This window comes from Haemorhous mexicanus, chromosome 4, assembly GCF_027477595.1.
Source record: "Haemorhous mexicanus isolate bHaeMex1 chromosome 4, bHaeMex1.pri, whole genome shotgun sequence".
Classification (NCBI taxonomy): Eukaryota; Metazoa; Chordata; class Aves; order Passeriformes; family Fringillidae; genus Haemorhous; species Haemorhous mexicanus.
In genome coordinates, this window is record NC_082344.1 from 239,734 (window position 1) to 264,957 (window position 25,224).

Here is a 25,224-nt window from a genome sequence, read left to right on the forward strand (position 1 = left end):
ATATTTCTATATCTGTATTTTCATATCTTCTTTCTATATTTCGATATTTAGAAATATCAAACAATAATATCTATATTCATATTATTTAAAACAAAAACCCTGCCTCACACCAAATAAAAAGAAAAAACGACCTTTCTTTTAAATTATATTAACATATTTTATAGTAATATTTTTCGTATTTATTTTCCCATTTATATTTATAATTTCAATTGCCCTATAATGTTATTGATATTCTAGATTACATCTCTTCACATTACTTACACATATTTATATTTAGGTTTACATTTAGAGTTTAATTATAGTTACATATCTTTATATAATATATTTCTATATTTCGATTTACATTTCTATAATACTTGCCTTGTTTAAAATAAAGCCCCTGTCTCTAACCAAATAAAAACCAAAGACACCCCTTCGGTTAAACCGTATTTAAAAGTTTAAAAATAATTTCATTTTTCATCATTATATTCACATGTACATTTCTATTTTTTACTATATTTATAGATTATCTAGTATAGAGAATGCCTTGAAGAACAGACCTGTCTTTATACTATATATTTATGCTACTTATATTTAGTTATATTACATATTTATAGGTATCAGTAGATATATTATAGATTTGTATAGTTGGATTTATAGTTTTATATTATTTATATTTCTACTATTTATAAAAGAACCCAGCCTATAACCTAATAAAAACAAAAAAAAATCCCCAATTTCTTTTAAACTATAGTGAATATTTTTATATTTACAATCTCTACTTATATATATTTGTGTATATATATTAGACTCTATTTTCCATATATTATTGTATGTCACAATAACATACATTATATGATAGTTTTATATATTTATCTGTTTTCCATGTTTATGTTTACAGTTATAGTTTTAGATTTCCTTTCAAATTTATTTTTATTTCTATTTTTACCTGTCTAATAAACCATATCAACTCACTCACCTGACACGTCAGAACCACAGAAATCCCGCGCCTCGGTCAGCGCCGGCGCGCAGGGCACGCTCGTCCCATCGCAGCACATCCAAACAAAACCTATTTCTGCTACTAACAAAGAACAAAGGCCCCACTACACTTCACCCCATTAAAAACTCACAGAAACCCAACTGGAAATAAATTTTAAAACCCCTCTATAACTAGCCCAAACCCCCCCATCCATTCCAATCCTAAACTTCCTCCCAAACCAGTAGCTCAGAAACCCAAAAAACTCAAACACACATTGAAAATGAAATAACTGCTAATAAAAACAAAAACCCATGAAAAAATAAATCAAACCGACTCACTGAACTCAAAACTGTGCAACTGACCCTAAACATTACTACAAAAAGCCCCCAAAGCTCCACCTTTATGCTAACTCACAAATAAGAACAAATAATCTATAAAAATTATCTTAAAAATTAAAAAAAACTAATTAAAAGCATACAAATAAAAAATCTAAACTATTAAAATACTAAAAATACCACTACCCAAATTTTAAAAAATGTTGCCTATAAAAACCCACCATAAAAATGCCCCTGTCCCCAAAGATAAAACTAAACAAAACCCATCACACCAGAAATAAATCGGAACTTGGGAAAGCTAAAACCGTAACACTCAAGAAGTACACCATATCCCTTCTGGTACACCAGCTACAAACAGCATAAAACAATACAATCAATTCTTAAAAACCACCTTTAAACCACGACCTTTTTAAGAAAACTTTCAACAATTTTAAAACGGCTTTTAACAAAAGCCATCTAATAAATTAACACCCAAAACTCCAGCAGCCGAGCTAGCCCTACCAAATCTCTCTGTTTATACATCCAATAAACAAAACCAAAATCCCAACAATATCCCAAGTCTATTAAAGAAACCTACTGAAATTAATCCTACTCAAATACAAACCAACCCATCCATAAAGTTAGCCTCACTCAAAAAGAAAACAATGACAGAGAGTTAAGAATACCAAGAAATAAAGCAACACACCATACACCACCAACGAATATAATATTCAAGGAAAAAAAAACACTTTTTTTTTTTTTTTTTTAATTTTTTTTTTTTTAACTAACTTCTTTTATTAGCTAGAACAAAGGATTTTGCCAGGACTGTAACAACAACTTCTTCTCCTCCTTCCTCTTCTTCTGAAACGTCCCATCTCATTCCCAAATTCCTTACAACTTTTGAGTTTCAATCCAAGCAAAAAGCAAAACTCGTGCACGTGTGCGTCGGATGCTCCTGCCAGGTTCTCCATTGCACCCCACATCTTCTTACACGTTCAGTCTTCGTGCTGACCTGCCGGGGTGAGTTTCAGAGAAGGATTGGCACATGTGAAGAGAGGATTTCCCTCCCTCCCTCCCTCCATCCCTCCCTCCCCCCCCAGAGCCGGTTTCCTTAGCCCATTTCAATAAATTCCAAGCCTGCAATGATGCACACTCGTCCCAAGGCTCACAGCAAGCACGCAGGAGCTCAGGCTTACTTGCTTCCATGGCTCTGTGCCTGAGCTAGCTGAGGAAATTTCCCGTGACCCTCTGTTGCAATAAACTGGAATGCAAACTCGGCTCCATCTCAGAGCCTCAGTGGGAGGCAGGAGCACATCTGGCTGACCCACAAAAATCCTTTCTTGGGCGGCGGCACCGCGCTGGAAAGGGGAAACACGTGCTAGTGAACAGCAGCTCAGAAACCATTCTTGTCCAATGTTACCTGCTCTACTTGGCAGCTCACTAACACAAGTCTAATTTTATCACTGCAGGGAGAATTCTGTAGGAAAGTGTCTGATGAGCAGCGACAAGGGCTTCACTCCCTGCTACGCAGCCTGCAACACCCTTGAGAGAGCAGAGCAGCAAAATCACCAAACTCTTCTTGCCGTGGGGCAGGGTAGAAGATCACTGTGGGAGGCATAAAAAGAGGGGAAATGCTCTATAAATGCACAGACATTTGATTTCAGAAGCCCAGAGATAAGGATTTTCTCTAGGAAGCCAGACGTGACATGATATTTCTAAGATTTTCTTCTTCATTGAAGGAAATGTATGTGTATATATACACACTTACAAATGATTGCGTGAGGTTTTTTTTTTTTTTCTTTTGAAGCTCCAAGAATGATTTCCCATCTTGAGTCACTCAGGAAGAAATGGCCCCTGTGACTCAGGACAGAAGGGCTGCCTGCTCTTTTGATCATGACAGCTTTTGGGTGTACCCGGGAAGCAGGAGCAGCAGCCAGAGCTGAGGCTCAGCAGAGGCTGACCCCGGCCAGCCCCTTCCTCACTTCCCTGTGTCACAACCCTTCCAGGCAGAAGGACGCAAAGCAGGTTACGATTTCTCTCCTAGATATGATTTTCGAAAATAATACTTCCAGGGGTGATCACAATGGGGGCACAGAAAAACACAAAGAATGAAAACTACCGTGTTTGGTGTTTTAGCAAACGGTGTGTCTTCCCTACCATGTCCGGAAGCTGGATCGATGCACCAAACTTTTCACTGCACTCCTGTCATTGCCTCTGCGCCATCCTCACCAGCTGCTCTTGGGAAGTGCTTGTATTGCCTCGGAAAGGTGATCACCCTGCACGAAACTGGAGGCTGAGCCTTCGGCCTCTGGAGGAGGGAGCTGCGCCGTGGATCCCGTCCCGATGGCGCTGCAGACGCCAGCACCCGCGGGAGGACTGGGGGGACTCCGAGCTCCACCTCTCTCTGCCCAGGCCCTGGGGAAGATGGGGGAGCTATTCTCCAGAAGCATCGCCCCTGCAATCATCACCTCCATCAACATTCTGAGAGCGCTTTTGGTTTTAACAAAGAGCAACCCTGATTTGCCATTTGCAGATCACAATGGGAATGAACCTGGAAGACAAAACACAAGATCAATTCACAGCTGGACGTTCAAATCTTTTTCTCCAAAACCCAATCAACGTGCAGCTTTTCCCTTAAGCTGAAGTTCGGACCAAAGTCATAGAATCGTTCAGGTCAGAAAGGACCTTCAGGCAGCGAAGATGAGCATTTAGGTGTGGCATGAAGCTTGGGGAGCACTGAAGAAGCTGTAAAAGTCAACTGATATTCTTTGGAAATTAAAAACAAAACGAAGTAATTAACTAACAAGGAATCCTCTGCGGAAAAGACACACGGGACGGCCTGCGGGGGAGATGCCCGAAAGCCAAAGCTGCGCTTCAGTGGCATCTAAGCTGGGAATTTTGCAGGGTGCCTGTACACAAGTTTGTTTTCACGGGGATCAGTGAGCAGTGGCCACCGCAGAGCAGGAGGTGCTGTGGCTCAGAAGACCTGGCTGTGAAAAGTACAGGTTATTGTCCCCAAGCACATGCCAGCGGTCTGGAAAAGGGTGATCCGGCTTGACGTTGCCGGTGTGCTTGCTAAAGGGGGGGAGCGGCTCAGTCCTCGTCACTCACCCGATGCTCCCAGTCGGGGCGCAGTCGAACGGCACCACTTGGCCGGGCTTCACCTCCCTGGCTATTTTCTGTGCAGGGAACTGCAATGCCATTGCAACTTTTCTGTTCTCGCATCATTCTTCTAGAAAAAATAAAACAATACGTTGAAGGGGAAACTGCCTTGTCACCGTCCCAAAATCCTTTATCGCTTGTGGTAACCCAGGGCACGCTCCCTGCCCGTGTTATCTTCACCTTAACTCTGTTTACAAGTGCCGTGAATAAACCCAAATCCAACTGAGGAAGCTCCTCTTTGCTCACATTTCAATACAAGGCTGGAACGATCACCTTGCAAAGAACTTTCCTCTACCGGTGCTAGATGCAAAAGAAAAAAAGCCAACCCAGGAATGCCTGCCACACCAGAGTACACAAAGCTGCTGCTGCTGCTTCCAATGGCTTAGGCTGAGGGCTTCTCTGTTCTTCTTTTGCCCTTCTCACGGGAAGGACCGGCTTTGACTGTCTTTGAACTAGCTACAGATACGAAAGATTTAGTAAACAAGTATTCTTTATCCCATTTCTCTTAAGAGTGTGTCCTGACAGATGTCTTCTTCCTCCTGAGGTTTAGACCACTGTTTGATCTTTTTTTCTTTTCCCCCCGCTTTTTCCCCCCCCCCTTTATTCCCTGAAGCATTTCACACCATGATGGGCAAAGGCCCAGCAGTAATTAGACTGAACACTGGACACGGAGACAAAAGAAAAGGCTGGAAGTTACTCTTGTTCTCCAGGCTGGCACTGCCAGCTCCTGAGGGCTCAGTCAGGACAGTCAACATTTCTGAGAGTACCTGTACACAGGCGTGTGCAGACCTTGGGTCCTGCTGCGGCTCGCAGCTGCAGGCTCAGACACGCACGCCGAGCTCCTGGATCCTCCACGACAGAGCCGCCTCTCCCTGCTGATCCCGTGCTGTGCCTGCGGAGCAGGGAGGGAAGGAGAGGCACGCAGGGTAGCACAGTGGCAGTGCACAAGCTGCCAGGCCTCACCCATCGGACCTGCACCGAAGAGGAAATCTTACTTTTCAAAACTCTCCATCGTGCCATACAAAACACTGAATCCTTCCCAGTCTGGAAGGGACAGCCTGGCATGATGCCCCTCAGGTCACATCTTACATAAAGGGTTCTTCTTCTCCTGCACAATGCTCTATAGTCTACTTTTACTTTTTATCTTTCTATAGATATAAAAATACCTACAGAAACTATCGATATTCACTAAGCGACCTTCAATCGTAACAGCCAGGCCTCCGCATGACTGCGCTTAACTCCTGCTCAGCTCAGGGCATCTCCCTGTTCCTCAGGCTCCAGAAACCACTGAAACTCCCCTGTTTTCCCCGGGGGGCTGCCTGCTGGCAGCCGCCCTCCTCTCTCCAACGCGGTCACCTGCCAGGCTGTAATATTGACATTGTTGTGACTATCGAGTCATTGGAGACTCATCCACGCTTAAATAAAATAAACCCCCTACTTTTAAGTACTAAATTCCCTACCAAAGCACGCGTTTTACTGACGCCTACACGGGCATACCGGGCAGCTTATTTTCATTCGATAAAATAAAATAAGCTTCCCCAGTACAAAAGCCCCCTCCAGCAGCAGAGGATGCACCCTGAGTACCTCGGCGAAGAGAGGCCACCACGCCAGTGCCCGTCAGCGGCCCCCCAAAACCCGCCCGCCCGCCCGCGGCGCTGCCGAGCCCACAGCCCGCCAGCCCCGCACCGGAGCCACCGCGGAAAGCCCCGACGGGCCGGCGCCGCCACGGGGGCGCCGTGCGGGCAGCGCAGCGAACGGACCGCGAGCCTCGGCTGCGCCCCCCCTTCGTGCCGCCATCTTGGGAAGGTCACCCGGCTCCCGGCCGAGCCTCTCCCGAGTCCCGGGACGGCGGCGGCTGCGGGTCCCCGGCAGAGAGAGGCCCTCCGTGCCATTGCCTGTCGGCGCCCGCCCGCCACCCGCCCGCCAGCGGCGCCACTGACCCACGGCCCGCGTGCCCGGCGCTGCATACCTCACGGAAAATCCCGCCGGGCCGGCGGGCAGGCGGTCCGGTATCCAGACCGTGGTGCTCCTTTTTCCCGCCCTTTTGGCCGCCATCTTGGGAAGGTCAAGCGCGTCCCGGCCGAGCCGCCCCCCAGGGCGCGATGGCGCGCGGGCCTCGGCACGGACGCGTCCCGGCCGCTGCCCGTCCGGGGGGCGGGACCGCGCTCGGCTGCGGGCGGGGAAGGCGGGCAAAAAACCGGCCGCCATCCCCCAAAAAATCCTCTGAAATAAACGCCGAAAACCTGCCTCTTACCCAACAGGAACGAAACAAGCGCCCTTTCTTTAAAACCATATTTAAATCCATTTTAGATTTAAATGTTTCATGTTTACATTCACATGCATCTTTATACCGGACATTGATGCGTTAGGTAATTTGTATAATATATTACATCTACTCCTATGGTTTGTATTTATTTATGTTTTGCGGTTTTATACATATCTGTCTATATCGATGGTATATTTCTTTCTTTAGATTTCTATTTATATAATACTTCTATTATTCAAAATAAAAACCCTGTCTCTAACAAAATAAATACAACCCCCCCTTATTTTAAACGCCGTTGAAGTATTTTTATTTCTAATTCCTATAATTATATTCACATATGATTCTTTCGTTTCTTTTGATGCATTATAATAGTGATTACATATAAGATATATAAAATTCTAAAAAAGTATTTAAATTATTATTTCTATTATGTATCATATCTACTGCTACAACTGATTTTTTCTTATATTTTTAAATTTTATATATATCTGTATGTATTTATGATATATTTCTATCCTTAGATTTCTACCTTTATATTATTTGTATCTCAAATTTTTACAATCAAAACTCTGCCTATTGACAAAAAAAAACCCCGCTTTACTATTTAAAAATATTTTTATATTTATAATTTTCATATTTATATTTATAATTTGTTATATAGTATACGATAACATATTGATGTACTCTACTTATATATATCCAATACACATTTCCTATAATCTATTATCATAAGATATATACAGTATTACTTGTATTATGTATTGTATCGATTTTTATTATTCTGTATTTATAATTATCTTATATTGTTATATATGTCTGCATATATTTGTCATCCATTTCTATATTTATATTCTGATTGAGGCTTTGTTTCTATTTATAATCTAGATCTTTAGATATCTATAAACATATGTAATACTCTGTATTAAAAATTATAATAGCTTATTGTAATATATAATGATTCATGTTACATGTTTCACTTTTATATATTCGGTCTATATTTAAATTTTAAGGGGTTTTATTCCTATTTTTATACATCTATTTGTTTTGTTTCATTATCGTTATAGTTATAATTTTACATTTAAAATCCAATTCCTAAATAATAGGACAAAAAGCATCAAATTCCCACCAATATCCTCCAAAAGCATCCAGATACCTCCACCAGCCAACCGACGGCCAGCAAAAAGCCACACAACGCTCTTTGCCGTAACAATTCATCAGAAAAATGCAACGAATATAAAAGAAAACCCAATAGAAACGCACACAGCAAATCACAAAAACTACGAGGAAAAATTCAAACCACCTTACTAAACTCCAAACAGTGCCAATGACCCTGAACTTTACTAAAAAAAAAAAAAAAAAAAAAAAAAAAAAAAAAAAAAAAAATTCTACCTCTACACTAAGTCAAAGAATAACCAATACTCTGTAAAAATAACTTTAAAAACCGAACTAATTAACGAAATAGAAAAAAATCTCAACCACTACAAAATAAGAAAATAACTACCCAAATAAAAAAACTACTTAAAAAGACCCACCCTATAAATACCCATGTTCCAAAAAAAAAAAACCCCGATAAACAACAACCAAATATATCAAAGGCCAAAAAAAAAAAAAAAAAAAAAAACGCACCACCAAAAAAACCCAACCAAAAACCCAACCGAAAACTTAAATTTAAATAAACTTAAATTTACAACAACAACAAAAAAATCCTAACTGAATCAACCCATAGTGCCTCAATCTATCAAAATAAAATGCCGCCTAGAAATGAACACAAAGCCTAAGGAGAAACGGAACCATAAACAATATCTCCCAAATGATCCGTCACAATAAAACGTACGCTACAATCGAACAAACCAAATAAATGAAAGCCCTGTAAGACGATAAACACAAACGCAATTATCAATATCTTTAAAACCCCGCTGCTATTAACTACCTGACGCTACCTCAAGCCCACCAGAACAAACGCTACACACTCACGCTACTAAAAGCCACCACAACAGAATTAAACGCCTAACCTCTGCTTCACGCTACGACCCATAAAAACCATCGCACACCTTTAGAAAACATCGCACACCCCGGCAAAAAAAAAAAAAAAAAAAAAAAAAATCCGACAACAAAACTCCATTCAAAACAAACCTTTATCGTCACCACCTGAACCGAGATCCACAGCATTCAGGAAAAACACCCTATCCCTTAGCATCCAGCAACTGCAACCTGCGAACGCTGCGAGAGCTGGAGGTGCCCGCAATTGTACCCCGAAACGGACGCCGCGGGCGGGGCTCACCTCGCTTCAACAAGGGCGAATAAACGTGTGTTCTCCCCTTCAGTTTCATCCCCTGTCATAACAGAAAATAAGGGGTTCTCCTCAAATGAAAGCCTTCAACCGATGGCAAAGAGGGATTTGGACCTCAATTCGAACCCTCGAGAAGGAGGGACAACAGGGCTGCCCCCTCAATTTAAACCTTAGGATGATGAAAATGGGGTGGCTGCCTTCAAATCAAACTCACAATACGACCACGATATTTTTCCAATTGCCCTTAAAACAGAACGCAGGGATTCCCTGTCGCCCCTGTGATACCCCTAACAGCCTGGAAAAGGCAGGTTTTCCTTCAATCAACACGCTTAAAACCGCAAGTGAAGGGGGATCCCCCCCCGGTTCAAACACAGACAATAATAGAAGAGTAGCTGCTTCCCTCTCCTTAATTTCTTTTGTCCTCATAAGCTCCATTTTTGTTCCTGGGGAACCGGGGAGGGACTGGCAAGATGAAATTGAGAAGGGAAAGGACAAAAGTCCCCGCTCCGAGTCCACACGGGCTCACCTGTTCGGCTGCCGCTTCCCGGCACAAAGCTCTGTCTCTCGGCACCTCCTTTAAGCAACGCTCCGCGTATCCAAGCGCGTATCCTGGTGTTCCCCCAGAGCCCGGGAGAAGCTCTCACCGTCCTTCCACGAGACAGCCCCGGGAGCCCCGCTACTCAGCAGCAGCACCAAGCAAAAGGGAGCTGAGGCAAACCCTCCCCCTAAAACAGACCCCGGCAGGAGCCGGCCCCTCCTCATCGTCACACTCACACCTGGGGCTGCTCCGAGCCCTCATCATCGTCACACTCACACCTGGCGCTGGTGCCACTCTCCAACAGCGCCTCTCGGTGACCAGCGCAGAGCCCGCTTCTCACAGACCCAGAGCAAACAGAAATCTGCTACGGGTGTTGGCTTTTCTCATTCCGTCTGGTTCCACAACTAAAACGCGTTCGTGCGCTGATGGCATTGAGAGAAAGCTTTCCAGGGGAGAGAACTGTCATTCAGGTAGCACACTTTGATACACCTTCAGAAAAAGCAGAATCAGCGCCAACTCCTAAGACCCCCGCTGAGGAACCCAGCCCTCCTTGGGACACCCAATGCACCTCGAAAAAGGAGGGGAGAAGTTCTCGTGCTGAACTCGGCACGGTCCGTCTAAACTCGGTCCTATTCGGTTCTTCGGCTCCACTCGGCAATTTTCGTCCACCCTCGGCTATTTTCGGTTCTTCGGCTCCACTCGGCTATTTCCGTCCACCCTCGGCTATTTTCGGTTCTTCGGCTCCACTCGGCTATTTTCGTCCACACTCGGCTATTTTCGGTTCTTCGGCTCCACTCGGCTATTGTCGGCTAACCTCGGGGGGCTGCAGTACCGCGCTCTGCCCACCAGGCGGCTAAAAAGCAAAAAAAAGTCAACAAAGAACAACCCAAGCCTTTCTTTTAAACAATATTTAAATATATTTTATTTTCAAATTTTTCATGTTTATACCCAAATTTCGATTTAGAATCTATATTGATGCCTAATGTTGATGTCTATATTTATAATTTTCTATTTATATATACATTTATATTCTATATTTAATCGATTCCTATTACTTAGATTTATTAATATATTTTACATATTGATTATATATTTCTGGTTAAGATTTTATAATTCTGTAACAATCATATGATTTCAAATAAAACCCCTGCCTCTACCCAAATAAAAGCCAAAAAGAACCCCTTTCTTTTAAACTTTATTTAATTTTTTTTAAATTACATTTTTCATATTTATATTCCCATTTACAGTTTAAATGTGTATTCATGTATAGTGTCATTTGTGTTCTATATTACATCTCTTCCTATTATATTTATTTCTATTTTATATTTCTCTATCTATATATTTATATCCTGATTATATATTTCTATATTTAGAAATAGACAAAAATAATATCTAAATTCATATTATTTAAAACAAAACCCCTGCCTCTAACCCAATAAAAACGAAAAAAAAAAAAAAAACCACCAACCCTTTGTTGTAAAAAATATTTGAATTTTTTTTTTTTTAGATTTATATTCCTTTCTATTTAAAATGTATATTGATGTACAACGTTTATTTGTACATTTATGTTTATCGTTTTCTATCGGTATATAAATTTATATTCTATATTACATACATTCCTATTGTTTATATTTATTTATATATTTTTATACATATGTTTTTATATTGATTATATATGTCTGGTTAAGTTTTTTACTTCTGTAACACTTCTATTATTTAAAAAAATAAACCTGCCTCGAACCAAATAAAAGCCGAGAAGAACCACTTTTTTTTAACTGTATTTAATTTTTTTTTTACTTATGGTTTTTATATTTAGACTCACATTTACATTTCAAATGTATATTAATGTATATATTAATTATTTGTGCTCTCTATTACATCTCTTCCTATTATTTCTATTGATTTATACTTTATATCTACATTTATATCCTGATTATATAGTTCTAGATTTAGAAATATAAAACAATAATATCTATATTCATATTATTTAAAATAAAAGCCCTGCCTCTAACCAAATAAAAACGAAAAGAACCCTTTCTTTTAACCTATATTTACATATCTTTATATTTACATTTTTCATATTTATATACACATTCATACGAATTAATTATTTTGCAGCCTAATATTATTTATATTCTAAATGACACCTCTTCATATTACTTACATATATTCATATTTAAATTTAAATTTATCGTTTAGTTATAGGTGTATATCTTGATACATTTATTTTATCTTTCTCTATTTAGATATAGAAAATATTTCTAAAATATTTACATTATTTAAAATAAAACCCTTGCCTCTAACCAAATGAAAACCAGAAACACCCCTTTATTTACAACCTATTTAAAGATTTAAAAATAATTTTGTTATGCATAATTATATTTACATGTCCATTTATAATTTTTATTCGTTATATTTATAGATGTGATATATAGTCTAGAGAAAACCTTTTGATCTATCAGATATATTATTTTTATAATAGGTATTTCTATAAGTTTAATTTATTTATATTAGATATTTACAGGTATCGGTATAGATAGTATATATTTGTATAGTCGGATTTATATTGTTATATTATTTATATTTATATTATTTTTCAAAAACTCCAGCCTATAACCTAATAAAAACCAAAAAAGCCCCAATTTATTTTCAACGACATTTAAATATTTTTCTGTTTACGATCCCTATTTCTATCTCTTTGGACAGATCTCTATCCCTCTACCGCCCTTTTTGCGGTCGCTTCCAACGCCTGGGGATGGGCAGGGCGCTGGCTCGGGGGGGCTGCAGTACCGCTCTCTGTCCACAAGGCGGCAGACTTACCGGGAGGGGCGCTCTTCGATTTTCCCGCCCTTTATGCCGCCACCTTGAGAAGGTCAAGCGAGTCCGCGACATCCGCGACACTCCACTCCCAACATGGCGGCCAAACGAGGACCCCCCCCACACCGTGAGGCGTTTACGCAGATGCCTGTCAGAAACACGCCAAATTACAACCGTCCGCGACTCACCTGAGCTCACAGCCCGCGTCCGAGGCACTTGATACGCCACAAAAAATCCCGCCGTGGCCGCGCAGGCGTCAGGGTGCTGTGCAGGCAGTCCGGTTAGACGGACCGCGGGGCCTTCTTTTTCACCGCCATCTTGAGAAGGTCAGAGAAAGTCCGCGACATTCGCGACACGCCACTCTCAACATGGCGGCCGCGAGAAGCCCCAGCAGCAGAGAGAGGCGTTTACGCAGATGCCTGCCAGAAACCCGCCGAAAAGCGCCCGCCCACCGCGCCGCTGAGCCGACAGCCCGCGTCCGGGACACATGAAACGCCACAGAAAATCCTGCCGGGGCCGCCCTGGCGCCGGGGTGCCGTGCAGGCAGTTCGGTTAGACGGACCGCGGGTCTTCAACTTTCCCGCCCTTTTGGCCGCCACCTTGAGAAGGTCAAGCGGCTCCGCGACACCCGCCGCACGCCACTCCCAACATGGCGGCAGCGGGGACGCCCGCCCGTGCCGGGCTGCAGTACCGCGCTCTGCCCACAAGGCGGCAGCACCGCCGCGCGCCCCAGCCGGGGGCAGCCGCGCGCCTTGGGGCTGCGGGCAGGGAAGGCGGCGAGAGAGAACAGGGGCGGCCCCCGCCGAAAACTCCTCTGAAAGAAATGCCAAAAAATAAGCCGGAAGAAATTAAACCCTGCCTCTCACCCAATAAGAAACAAAAAGAAAAACACAAAACAAAAAAAAAAAAAAACCCCAAAAACCAGCCCAAACCCGAACATTCCTTTAAAACAGTATCTATTTTACTCTTTATATTTTTTCATATTTATATTCACATTTATATCTATCATGTACATTGGTGTATCATGTAATTTAACAATTTATACTTACAAATTTCTATTTAGATAGAAATTGAATTTCTATATTTCATCTGTTCCCATTACTTAGGTTTATTTCTATGGTTTTATACATATTTTTATATACTGATTAGATATTTCGGGTTAAGATTTTTACTTCTGTAACACTTACATGATTTCTAATTAAACCCCTGCCTTTACCCAAACAAAAGCCAAAAAGAACCCCTTTCCTTTAAAATGTATTTCATTATTTTTTTATTTTTCATATTTATACTCGTATATATCTTAATGTATGGTGTCATTTGTGTTCTATATTACACCTCTTCCTATTATCTATATATATTTCTAGCTTATATTTCTATATCTGTATTTTCATATCTTCTTTCTGTATTTCTATATTTAGAAATATCAAACAATAATATCTATATTCATATTATTTAAAATAAAAACCCTGCCTCACACCAAATAAAAAGAAAAAAAAGACCTTTCTTTTAAATTATATTAACATATTTTATAGTAATATTTTTCGTATTTATTTTCCCATTTATATTTATAATTTCAATTGCCCTATAGTGTTATTGATATTCTAGATTACATCTCTTCACATTACTTACATATATTTATATTTAGGTTTACATTTAGAGTTTAATTATAGTTACATATCTTTATATATTTATATTATATAAATATATTTCGATTTACATTTCTATAATACTTGCCTTGTTTAAAATAAAGCCCCTGTCTCTAAGCAAATAAAAACCAAAGACACCCCTTCAGTTAAACCGTATTTAAAAGTTTAAAAATAATTTCATTTTTCATCATTATATTCACATGTCCATTTCTATTTTTTACTATATTTATAGATTATCTAGTATAGAGAATGCCTTGAAGAACAGATCTGTCTTTATACTATATATTTATGTTACTTATATTTATTTTGTATTACATATTTATAGGTATCAGTAGATATATTATAGATTTGTATAGTTGGATTTATAGTTTTATATTATTTATATTTCTACTATTTATAAAAGAACCCAGCCTATAACCTAATAAAAACAAAAAAAAAAATCCCCAATTTCTTTTAAACTATAGTGAATATTTTTATATTTACAATCTCTACTTATATACATTTGTGTATATATATTAGACTCTATTTTCCATATATTATAGTATGTCACAATAACATACATTATATGATCGTTTTATATATTTATCTGTTTTCCATGTTTATGTTTACAGTTATAGTTTTAGATTTCCTTTCAAATTTATTTTTATTTCTATTTTGACCTGTCTAGTAAACCACATCAACTCACTCACCTGACCCGTCAGAACCACAGAAATCCCGACGCGCCTCGGTCAGCGCCGGCGCGCAGGGCACGCTCGTCCCATCGCAGCACATCCAAACAAAACCTATTTCTGCTACTAACAAAGAACAAAGGCCCCACTACACTTCACCCCATTAAAAACTCACAGAAACCCAACTGGAAATAAATTTTAAACCCCCTCTATAACTAGCCCAAACCCCCCCATCCATTCCAATCCTAAACTTCCTCCCAAACCAGTATCTCAGAAACCCAAAAAACTCAAAATCACATTGAAAATGAAATAACTGCTAATAAAAACAAAAACCCATGAAAAAATAAACCAAACCGACTCACTGAACTCAAAACTGTGCAACTGACCCTAAACATTACTACAAAAAGCCCCCAAAGCTCCACCTTTATGCTAACTCACAAATAAGAACAAATAATCTATAAAAATTATCTTAAAAATTAAAAAAAAACTAATTAAACGCATACAAATAAAAAATCTAAACTATTAAAATACTAAAAATACCACTACCCAAATTTTAAAAAATGTTGCCTATAAAAACCCACCATAAAAATGCCCCTGTCCCCAAAGATAAAACTAAACAAAACCCATCACACCAGAAATAAATCGGAACTTGGGAAAGCTAAAACCGTAACACTCAAGAAGTACACCATATCCCTTCTGGTACACCAGCTACAAACAGCATAAAACAATACAATCAATTCTTAAAAACCACCTTTAAACCACTACCTTTTTAAGAAAACTTTCAACAATTTAAAAACGGCTTTTAACAAAAGCCATCTAATAAATTAACACCCAAAACTCCAGCAGCCGAGCTAGCCCTACCAAATCTCTCTGTTTATACCTCCAATAAACAAAACCAAAATCCCAACAATATCCCAAGTCTATTAAAGAAACCTACTGAAATTAATCCTACTCAAATACAAACCAACCCATCCATAAAGTTAGCCTCACTCAAAAAGAAAACAATGACAGAGAGTTAATAATACCAAGAAATAAAGCAACACACCATACACCACCAACGAATATAATATTCAAGGAAAAAAAACACTTTTTTTTTTTTTTTAAATTTTTTTTTTTTAACTAACTTCTTTTATTAGCTAGAACAAAGGATTTTGCCAGGACTGTAACAACAACTTCTTCTCCTCCTTCCTCTTCTTCTGAAACGTCCCATCTCATTCCCAAATTCCTTACAACTTTTGAGTTTCAATCCAAGCAAAAAGCAAAACTCGTGCACGTGTGCGTCGGATGCTCCTGCCAGGTTCTCCATTGCACCCCACATCTTCTTACACGTTCAGTCTTCGTGCTGTCCTGCCGGGATGAGTTTCAGAGAAGGATTGGCACATGTGAAGAGAGGATTTCCCTCCCTCCCTCCCTCCATCCCTCCCTCCCCCCCCAGAGCCGGTTTCCTTAGCCCATTTCAATAAATTCCAAGCCTGCAATGATGCACACTCGTCCCAAGGCTCACAGCAAGCACGCAGGAGCTCAGGCTTACTTGCTTCCATGGCTCTGTGCCTGAGCTAGCTGAGGAAATTTCCCGTGACCCTCTGTTGCAATAAACTGGAATGCAAACTCGGCTCCATCTCAGAGCCTCAGTGGGAGGCAGGAGCACATCTGGCTGACCCACAAAAATCCTTTCTTGGGCGGCGGCACCGCGCTGGAAAGGGGAAACACGTGCTAGTGAACAGCAGCTCAGAAACCATTCTTGTCCAATGTTACCTGCTCTACTTGGCAGCTCACTAACACAAGTCTAATTTTATCACTGCAGGGAGAATTCTGTAGGAAAGTGTCTGATGAGCAGCGACAAGGGCTTCACTCCCTGCTACGCAGCCTGCAACACCCTTGAGAGAGCAGAGCAGCAAAATCACCAAACTCTTCTTGCCGTGGGGCAGGGTAGAAGATCACTGTGGGAGGCATAAAAAGAGGGGAAATGCTCTATAAATGCACAGACATTTGATTTCAGAAGCCCAGAGATAAGGATTTTCTCTAGGAAGCCAGACGTGACATGATATTTCTAAGATTTTCTTCTTCATTGAAGGAAATGTATGTGTATATATACACACTTACAAATGATTGCGTGAGGTTTTTTTTTTTTTTCTTTTGAAGCTCCAAGAATGATTTCCCATCTTGAGTCACTCAGGAAGAAATGGCCCCTGTGACTCAGGACAGAAGGGCTGCCTGCTCTTTTGATCATGACAGCTTTTGGGTGTACCCGGGAAGCAGGAGCAGCAGCCAGAGCTGAGGCTCAGCAGAGGCTGACCCCGGCCAGCCCCTTCCTCACTTCCCTGTGTCACAACCCTTCCAGGCAGAAGGACGCAAAGCAGGTTACGATTTCTCTCCTAGATATGATTTTCGAAAATAATACTTCCAGGGGTGATCACAATGGGGGCACAGAAAAACACAAAGAATGAAAAGTACCGTGTTTGGTGTTTTAGCAAACGGTGTGTCTTCCCTACCATGTCCGGAAGCTGGATCGATGCACCAAACTTTTCACTGCACCCTTGTCCTTGCTTCTGCGCCATCTTCACCAGCTGCTCTTGGGAAGTGCTTGTATTGCCTCGGAAAGGTGATCACCCTGCACGAAACTGGAGGCTGAGCCTTCGGCCTCTGGAGGAGGGAGCTGCGCCGTGGATCCCGTCCCGATGGCGCTGCAGACGCCAGCACCCGCGGGAGGACTGGGGGGACTCCGAGCTCCACCTCTCTCTGCCCAGGCCCTGGGGAAGATGGGGGAGCTATTCTCCAGAAGCATCGCCCCTGCAATCATCACCTCCATCAACATTCTGAGAGCGCTTTTGGTTTTAACAAAGAGCAACCCTGATTTGCCATTTGCAGATCACAATGGGAATGAACCTGGAAGACAAAACACAAGATCAATTCACAGCTGGACGTTCAAATCTTTTTCTCCAAAACCCAATCAACGTGCAGCTTTTCCCTTAAGCTGAAGTTCGGACCAAAGTCATAGAATCGTTCAGGTCAGAAAGGACCTTCAGGCAGCGAAGATGAGCATTTAGGTGTGGCATGAAGCTTGGGGAGCACTGAAGAAGCTGTAAAAGTCAACTGATATTCTTTGGAAATTAAAAACAAAACGAAGTAATTAACTAACAAGGAATCCTCTGCGGAAAAGACACACGGGACGGCCTGCGGGGGAGATGCCCGAAAGCCAAAGCTGCGCTTCAGTGGCATCTAAGCTGGGAATTTTGCAGGGTGCCTGTACACAAGTTTGTTTTCACGGGGATCAGTGAGCAGTGGCCACCGCAGAGCAGGAGGTGCTGTGGCTCAGAAGACCTGGCTGTGAAAAGTACAGGTTATTGTCCCCAAGCACATGCCAGCGGTCTGGAAAAGGGTGATCCGGCTTGACGTTGCCGGTGTGCTTGCTAAAGGGGGGGAGCGGCTCAGTCCTCGTCACTGACCTGATGCTCCCAGTCGGGGCGCAGTCGAACGGCACCACTTGGCCGGGCTTCACCTCCCTGGCTATTTTCTGTGCAGGGAACTGCAATGCCATTGCAACTTTTCTGTTCTCGCATCATTCTTCTAGAAAAAATAAAACAATACGTTGAAGGGGAAACTGCCTTGTCACCGTCCCAAAATCCTTTATCGCTTGTGGTAACCCAGGGCACGCTCTCTGCCCGTGTTATCTTCACCTTAACTCTGTTTACAAGTGCCATGAATAAACCCAAATCCAACTGAGGAAGCTCCTCTTTGCTCACATTTCAATACAAGGCTGGAACGATCACCTTGCAAAGAACTTTCCTCTACTGGTGCTAGATGCAAAAGAAAAAAAGCCAACCCAGGAATGCCTGCCACACCAGAGTACACAAAGCTGCTGCTGCTGCTTCCAATGCCTTAGGCTGAGGGCTTCTCTGTTCTTCTTTTGCCCTTCTCACGGGAAGGACCGGCTTTGACTGTCTTTGAACTAGCTACAGATACGAAAGATTTAGTAAACAAGTATTCTTTATCCCATTTCTCTTAAGAGTGTGTCCTGACAGATGTCTTCTTCCTCCTGAGGTTTAGACCACTGTTTGATCTTTTTTTCTTTTCCCCCCGCTTTTTTCCCCCCCCCTTTATTCCCTGAAGCATTTCACACCATGATGGGCAAAGGCCCAGCAGTAATTAGACTGAACACTGGACACGGAGACAAAAGAAAAGGCTGGAAGTTACTCTTGTTCTCCAGGCTGGCACTGCCAGCTCCTGAGGGCTCAGTCAGGACAGTCAACATTTCTGAGAGTACCTGTACACAGGCGTGTGCAGACCTTGGGTCCTGCTGCGGCTCGCAGCTGCAGGCTCAGACACGCACGCCGAGCTCCTGGATCCTCCACGACAGAGCCGCCTCTCCCTGCTGATCCCGTGCTGTGCCTGCGGAGCAGGGAGGGAAGGAGAGGCACGCAGGGTAGCACAGTGGCAGTGCACAAGCTGCCAGGCCTCACCCATCGGACCTGCACCGAAGAGGAAATCTTACTTTTCAAAACTCTCCATCGTGCCATACAAAACACTGAATCCTTCCCAGTCTGGAAGGGACAGCCTGGCATGATGCCCCTCAGGTCACATCTTACATAAAGGGTTCTTCTTCTCCTGCACAATGCTCTATAGTCTACTTTTACTTTTTATCTTTCTATAGATATAAAAATACCTACAGAAACTATCGATATTCACTAAGCGACCTTCAATCGTAACAGCCAGGCCTCCGCATGACTGCGCTTAACTCCTGCTCAGCTCAGGGCATCTCCCTGTTCCTCAGGCTCCAGAAACCACTGAAACTCCCCTGTTTTCCCCGGGGGGCTGCCTGCTGGCAGCCGCCCTCCTCTCTCCAACGCGGTCACCTGCCAGGCTGTAATATTGACATTGTTGTGACTATCGAGTCATTGGAGACTCATCCACGCTTAAATAAAATAAACCCCCTACTTTTAAGTACTAAATTCCCTACCAAAGCACGCGTTTTACTGACGCCTACACGGGCATACCGGGCAGCTTATTTTCATTCGATAAAATAAAATAAGCTTCCCCAGTACAAAAGCCCCCTCCAGCAGCAGAGGATGCACCCTGAGTACCTCGGCGAAGAGAGGCCACCACGCCAGTGCCCGTCAGCGGCCCCCCAAAACCCGCCCGCCCGCCCGCGGCGCTGCCGAGCCCACAGCCCGCCAGCCCCGCACCGGAGCCACCGCGGAAAGCCCCGACGGGCCGGCGCCGCCACGGGGGCGCCGTGCGGGCAGCGCAGCGAACGGACCGCGAGCCTCGACTGCGCCCCCCCTTCGTGCCGCCATCTTGGGAAGGTCACCCGGCTCCCGGCCGAGCCTCTCCCGAGTCCCGGGACGGCGGCGGCTGCGGGTCCCCGGCAGAGAGAGGCCCTCCGTGCCATTGCCTGTCGGCGCCCGCCCGCCACCCGCCCGCCAGCGGCGCCACTGACCCACGGCCCGCGTGCCCGGCGCTGCATACCTCACGGAAAATCCCGCCGGGCCGGCGGGCAGGCGGTCCGGTATCCAGACCGTGGTGCTCCTTTTTCCCGCCCTTTTGGCCGCCATCTTGGGAAGGTCAAGCGCGTCCCGGCCGAGCCGCCCCCCAGGGCGCGATGGCGCGCGGGCCTCGGCACGGACGCGTCCCGGCCGCTGCCCGTCCGGGGGGCGGGACCGCGCTCGGCTGCGGGCGGGGAAGGCGGGCAAAAAACCGGCCGCCATCCCCCAAAAAATCCTCTGAAATAAACGCCGAAAACCTGCCTCTTACCCAACAGGAACGAAACAAGCGCCCTTTCTTTAAAACCATATTTAAATCCATTTTAGATTTAAATGTTTCATGTTTACATTCACATGCATCTTTATACCGGACATTGATGCGTTAGGTAATTTGTATAATATATTACATCTACTCCTATGGTTTGTATTTATTTATGTTTTGCGGTTTTATACATATCTGTCTATATCGATGGTATATTTCTTTCTTTAGATTTCTATTTATATAATACTTCTATTATTCAAAATAAAAACCCTGTCTCTAACAAAATAAATACAACCCCCCCTTATTTTAAACGCCGTTGAAGTATTTTTATTTCTAATTCCTATAATTATATTCACATATGATTCTTTCGTTTCTTTTGATGCATTATAATAGTGATTACATATAAGATATATAAAATTCTAAAAAAGTATTTAAATTATTATTTCTATTATGTATCATATCTACTGCTACAACTGATTTTTTCTTATATTTTTAAATTTTATATATATCTGTATGTATTTATGATATATTTCTATCCTTAGATTTCTACCTTTATATTATTTGTATCTCAAATTTTTACAATCAAAACTCTGCCTATTGACAAAAAAAAACCCCGCTTTACTATTTAAAAATATTTTTATATTTATAATTTTCATATTTATATTTATAATTTGTTATATAGTATACGATAACATATTGATGTACTCTACTTATATATATCCAATACACATTTCCTATAATCTATTATCATAAGATATATACAGTATTACTTGTATTATGTATTGTATCGATTTTTATTATTCTGTATTTATAATTATCTTATATTTTTATATATGTCTGCATATATTTGTCATCCATTTCTATATTTATATTCTGATTGAGGCTTTGTTTCTATTTATAATCTAGATCTTTAGATATCTATAAACATATGTAATACTCTGTATTAAAAATTATAATAGCTTATTGTAATATATAATGATTCATGTTACATGTTTCACTTTTATATATTCGGTCTATATTTAAATTTTAAGGGGTTTTAGTCCCATTTTTATACATCTATTTGTTTTGTTTCATTATCGTTATAGTTATAATTTTACATTTAAAATCCAATTCCTAAATAATAGGACAAAACAAACAGCATCAAATTCCCACCAATATCCTCCAAAAGCATCCAGATACCTCCACCAGCCAACCGACGGCCAGCAAAAAGCCACACAACGCTCTTTGCCGTAACAATTCATCAGAAAAATGCAACGAATATAAAAGAAAACCCAATAGAAACGCACACAGCAAATCACAAAAACTACGAGGAAAAATTCAAACCACCTTACTAAACTCCAAACAGTGCCAATGACCCTGAACTTTACTAAAAAAAAAAAAAAAAAAAAAAAAAAAAAAAAAAAAAAAAATTCTACCTCTACACTAAGTCAAAGAATAACCAATACTCTGTAAAAATAACTTTAAAAACCGAACTAATTAACGAAATAGAAAAAAATCTCAACCACTACAAAATAAGAAAATAACTACCCAAATAAAAAAACTACTTAAAAAGACCCACCCTATAAATACCCATGTTCCAAAAAAAAAAAACCCCGATAAACAACAACCAAATATATCAAAGGCCAAAAAAAAAAAAAAAAAAAAAAAACGCACCACCAAAAAAACCCAACCAAAAACCCAACCGAAAACTTAAATTTAAATAAACTTAAATTTACAACAACAACAAAAAAATCCTAACTGAATCAACCCATAGTGCCTCAATCTATCAAAATAAAATGCCGCCTAGAAATGAACACAAAGCCTAAGGAGAAACGGAACCATAAACAATATCTCCCAAATGATCCGTCACAATAAAACGTACGCTACAATCGAACAAACCAAATAAATGAAAGCCCTGTAAGACGATAAACACAAACGCAATTATCAATATCTTTAAAACCCCGCTGCTATTAACTACCTGACGCTACCTCAAGCCCACCAGAACAAACGCTACACACTCACGCTACTAAAAGCCACCACAACAGAATTAAACGCCTAACCTCTACTTCACGCTACGACCCATAAAAACCATCGCACACCTTTAGAAAACATCGCACACCCCGGCAAAAAAAAAAAAAAAAAAAAAAAAAAATCCGACAACAAAACTCCATTCAAAACAAACCTTTATCGTCACCACCTGAACCGAGATCCACAGCATTCAGGAAAAACACCCTATCCCTTAGCATCCAGCAACTGCAACCTGCGAACGCTGCGAGAGCTGGAGGTGCCCGCAATTGTACCCCGAAACGGACGCCGCGGGCGGGGCTCACCTCGCTTCAACAAGGGCGAATAAACGTGTGTTCTCCCCTTCAGTTTCATCCCCTGTCATAACAGAAAATAAGGGGTTCTCCTCAAATGAAAGCCTTCAACTGATGGCAAAGAGGGATTTGGACCTCAATTCGAACCCTCGAGAAGGAGGGACAACAGGGCTGCCCCCTCAATTTAAACCTTAGGATGATGAAAATGGGGTGGCTGCCTTCAAATCAAACTCACAATACGACCACGATATTTTTCCAATTGCCCTTAAAACAGAACGCAGGGATTCCCTGTCGCCCCTGTGATACCCCTAACAGCCTGGAAAAGGCAGGTTTTCCTTCAATCAACACGCTTAAAACCGCAAGTGAAGGGGGATCCCCCCCCGGTTCAAACACAGACAATAATAGAAGAGTAGCTGCTTCCCTCTCCTTAATTTCTTTTGTCCTCATAAGCTCCATTTTTGTTCCTGGGGAACCGGGGAGGGACTGGCAAGATGAAATTGAGAAGGGAAAGGACAAAAGTCCCCGCTCCGAGTCCACACGGGCTCACCTGTTCGGCTGCCGCTTCCCGGCACAAAGCTCTGTCTCTCGGCACCTCCTTTAAGCAACGCTCCGCGTATCCAAGCGCGTATCCTGGTGTTCCCCCAGAGCCCGGGAGAAGCTCTCACCGTCCTTCCACGAGACAGCCCCGGGAGCCCCGCTACTCAGCAGCAGCACCAAGCAAAAGGGAGCTGAGGCAAACCCTCCCCCTAAAACAGACCCCGGCAGGAGCCGGCCCCTCCTCATCGTCACACTCACACCTGGGGCTGCTCCGAGCCCTCATCATCGTCACACTCACACCTGGCGCTGGTGCCACTCTCCAACAGCGCCTCTCGGTGACCAGCGCAGAGCCCGCTTCTCACAGACCCAGAGCAAACAGAAATCTGCTACGGGTGTTGGCTTTTCTCATTCCGTCTGGTTCCACAACTAAAACGCGTTCGTGCGCTGATGGCATTGAGAGAAAGCTTTCCAGGGGAGAGAACTGTCATTCAGGTAGCACACTTTGATACACCTTCAGAAAAAGCAGAATCAGCGCCAACTCCTAAGACCCCCGCTGAGGAACCCAGCCCTCCTTGGGACACCCAATGCACCTCGAAAAAGGAGGGGAGAAGTTCTCGTGCTGAACTCGGCACGGTCCGTCTAAACTCGGTCCTATTCGGTTCTTCGGCTCCACTCGGCAATTTTCGTCCACCCTCGGCTATTTTCGGTTCTTCGGCTCCACTCGGCTATTTCCGTCCACCCTCGGCTATTTTCGGTTCTTCGGCTCCACTCGGCTATTTTCGGCCACACTTGGCTATTTTCGGTTCTTCGGCTCCACTCGGCTATTGTCGGCTAACCTCGGGGGGCTGCAGTACCGCGCTCTGCCCACCAGGCGGCTAAAAAGCAAAAAAAAGTCAACAAAGAACAACCCAAGCCTTTCTTTTAAACAATATTTAAATATATTTTATTTTCAAATTTTTCATGTTTATACCCAAATTTCGATTTAGAATCTATATTGATGCCTAATGTTGATGTCTATATTTATAATTTTCTATTTATATATACATTTATATTCTATATTTAATCGATTCCTATTACTTAGATTTATTAATATATTTTACATATTGATTATATATTTCTGGTTAAGATTTTATAATTCTGTAACAATCATATGATTTCAAATAAAACCCCTGCCTCTACCCAAATAAAAGCCAAAAAGAACCCCTTTCTTTTAAACTTTATTTAATTTTTTTTAAATTACATTTTTCATATTTATATTCCCATTTACAGTTTAAATGTGTATTCATGTATAGTGTCATTTGTGTTCTATATTACATCTCTTCCTATTATATTTATTTCTATTTTATATTTCTCTATCTATATATTTATATCCTGATTATATATTTCTATATTTAGAAATAGACAAAAATAATATCTATATTCATATTATTTAAAACAAAACCCCTGCCTCTAACCCAATAAAAACGAAAAAAAAAAAAAAAAACACCAACCCTTTGTTGTAAAAAATATTTGAATTTTTTTTTTTTTAGATTTATATTCCTTTCTATTTAAAATGTATATTGATGTACAACGTTTATTTGTACATTTATGTTTATCGTTTTCTATCGGTATATAAATTTATATTCTATATTACATACATTCCTATTGTTTATATTTATTTATATATTTTTATACATATGTTTTTATATTGATTATATATGTCTGGTTAAGTTTTTTACTTCTGTAACACTTCTATTATTTAAAAAAATAAACCTGCCTCGAACCAAATAAAAGCCGAGAAGAACCACTTTTTTTTAACTGTATTTAATTTTTTTTTTACTTATGGTTTTTATATTTAGACTCACATTTACATTTCAAATGTATATTAATGTATATATTAATTATTTGTGCTCTCTATTACATCTCTTCCTATTATTTCTATTGATTTATACTTTATATCTACATTTATATCCTGATTATATAGTTCTAGATTTAGAAATATAAAACAAT

The 25,224-nt window shown here is 41.4% G+C and overlaps 2 long non-coding RNA genes across 3 annotated transcripts in view; both read right to left on the bottom strand.

The window, feature by feature from the left end:
- The window catches only part of LOC132325933 (uncharacterized), a 120,277-nt gene that overhangs the window by 43,893 nt on the left and 51,160 nt on the right, over window positions 1–25,224 (bottom strand). The window contains exon 1 of one of the 2 annotated variants that reach the window (XR_009486081.1): window positions 18,106–18,240. The exons of the other annotated variant lie outside the window; for it this stretch is intronic. This is a non-coding gene — a long non-coding RNA (uncharacterized LOC132325933). Of the gene's footprint in view, window positions 1–18,105; window positions 18,241–25,224 lie in introns of those variants that run through there. 2 annotated transcript variants of the gene reach the window in all.
- Window positions 2,380–4,620, bottom strand: LOC132326889 (uncharacterized). Its single transcript, XR_009486352.1, has 3 exons — window positions 4,384–4,620; window positions 3,430–3,823; window positions 2,380–2,877 (listed from the first exon to the last, which is right to left on the bottom strand). It is a non-coding gene; the product is annotated as an uncharacterized LOC132326889 (long non-coding RNA).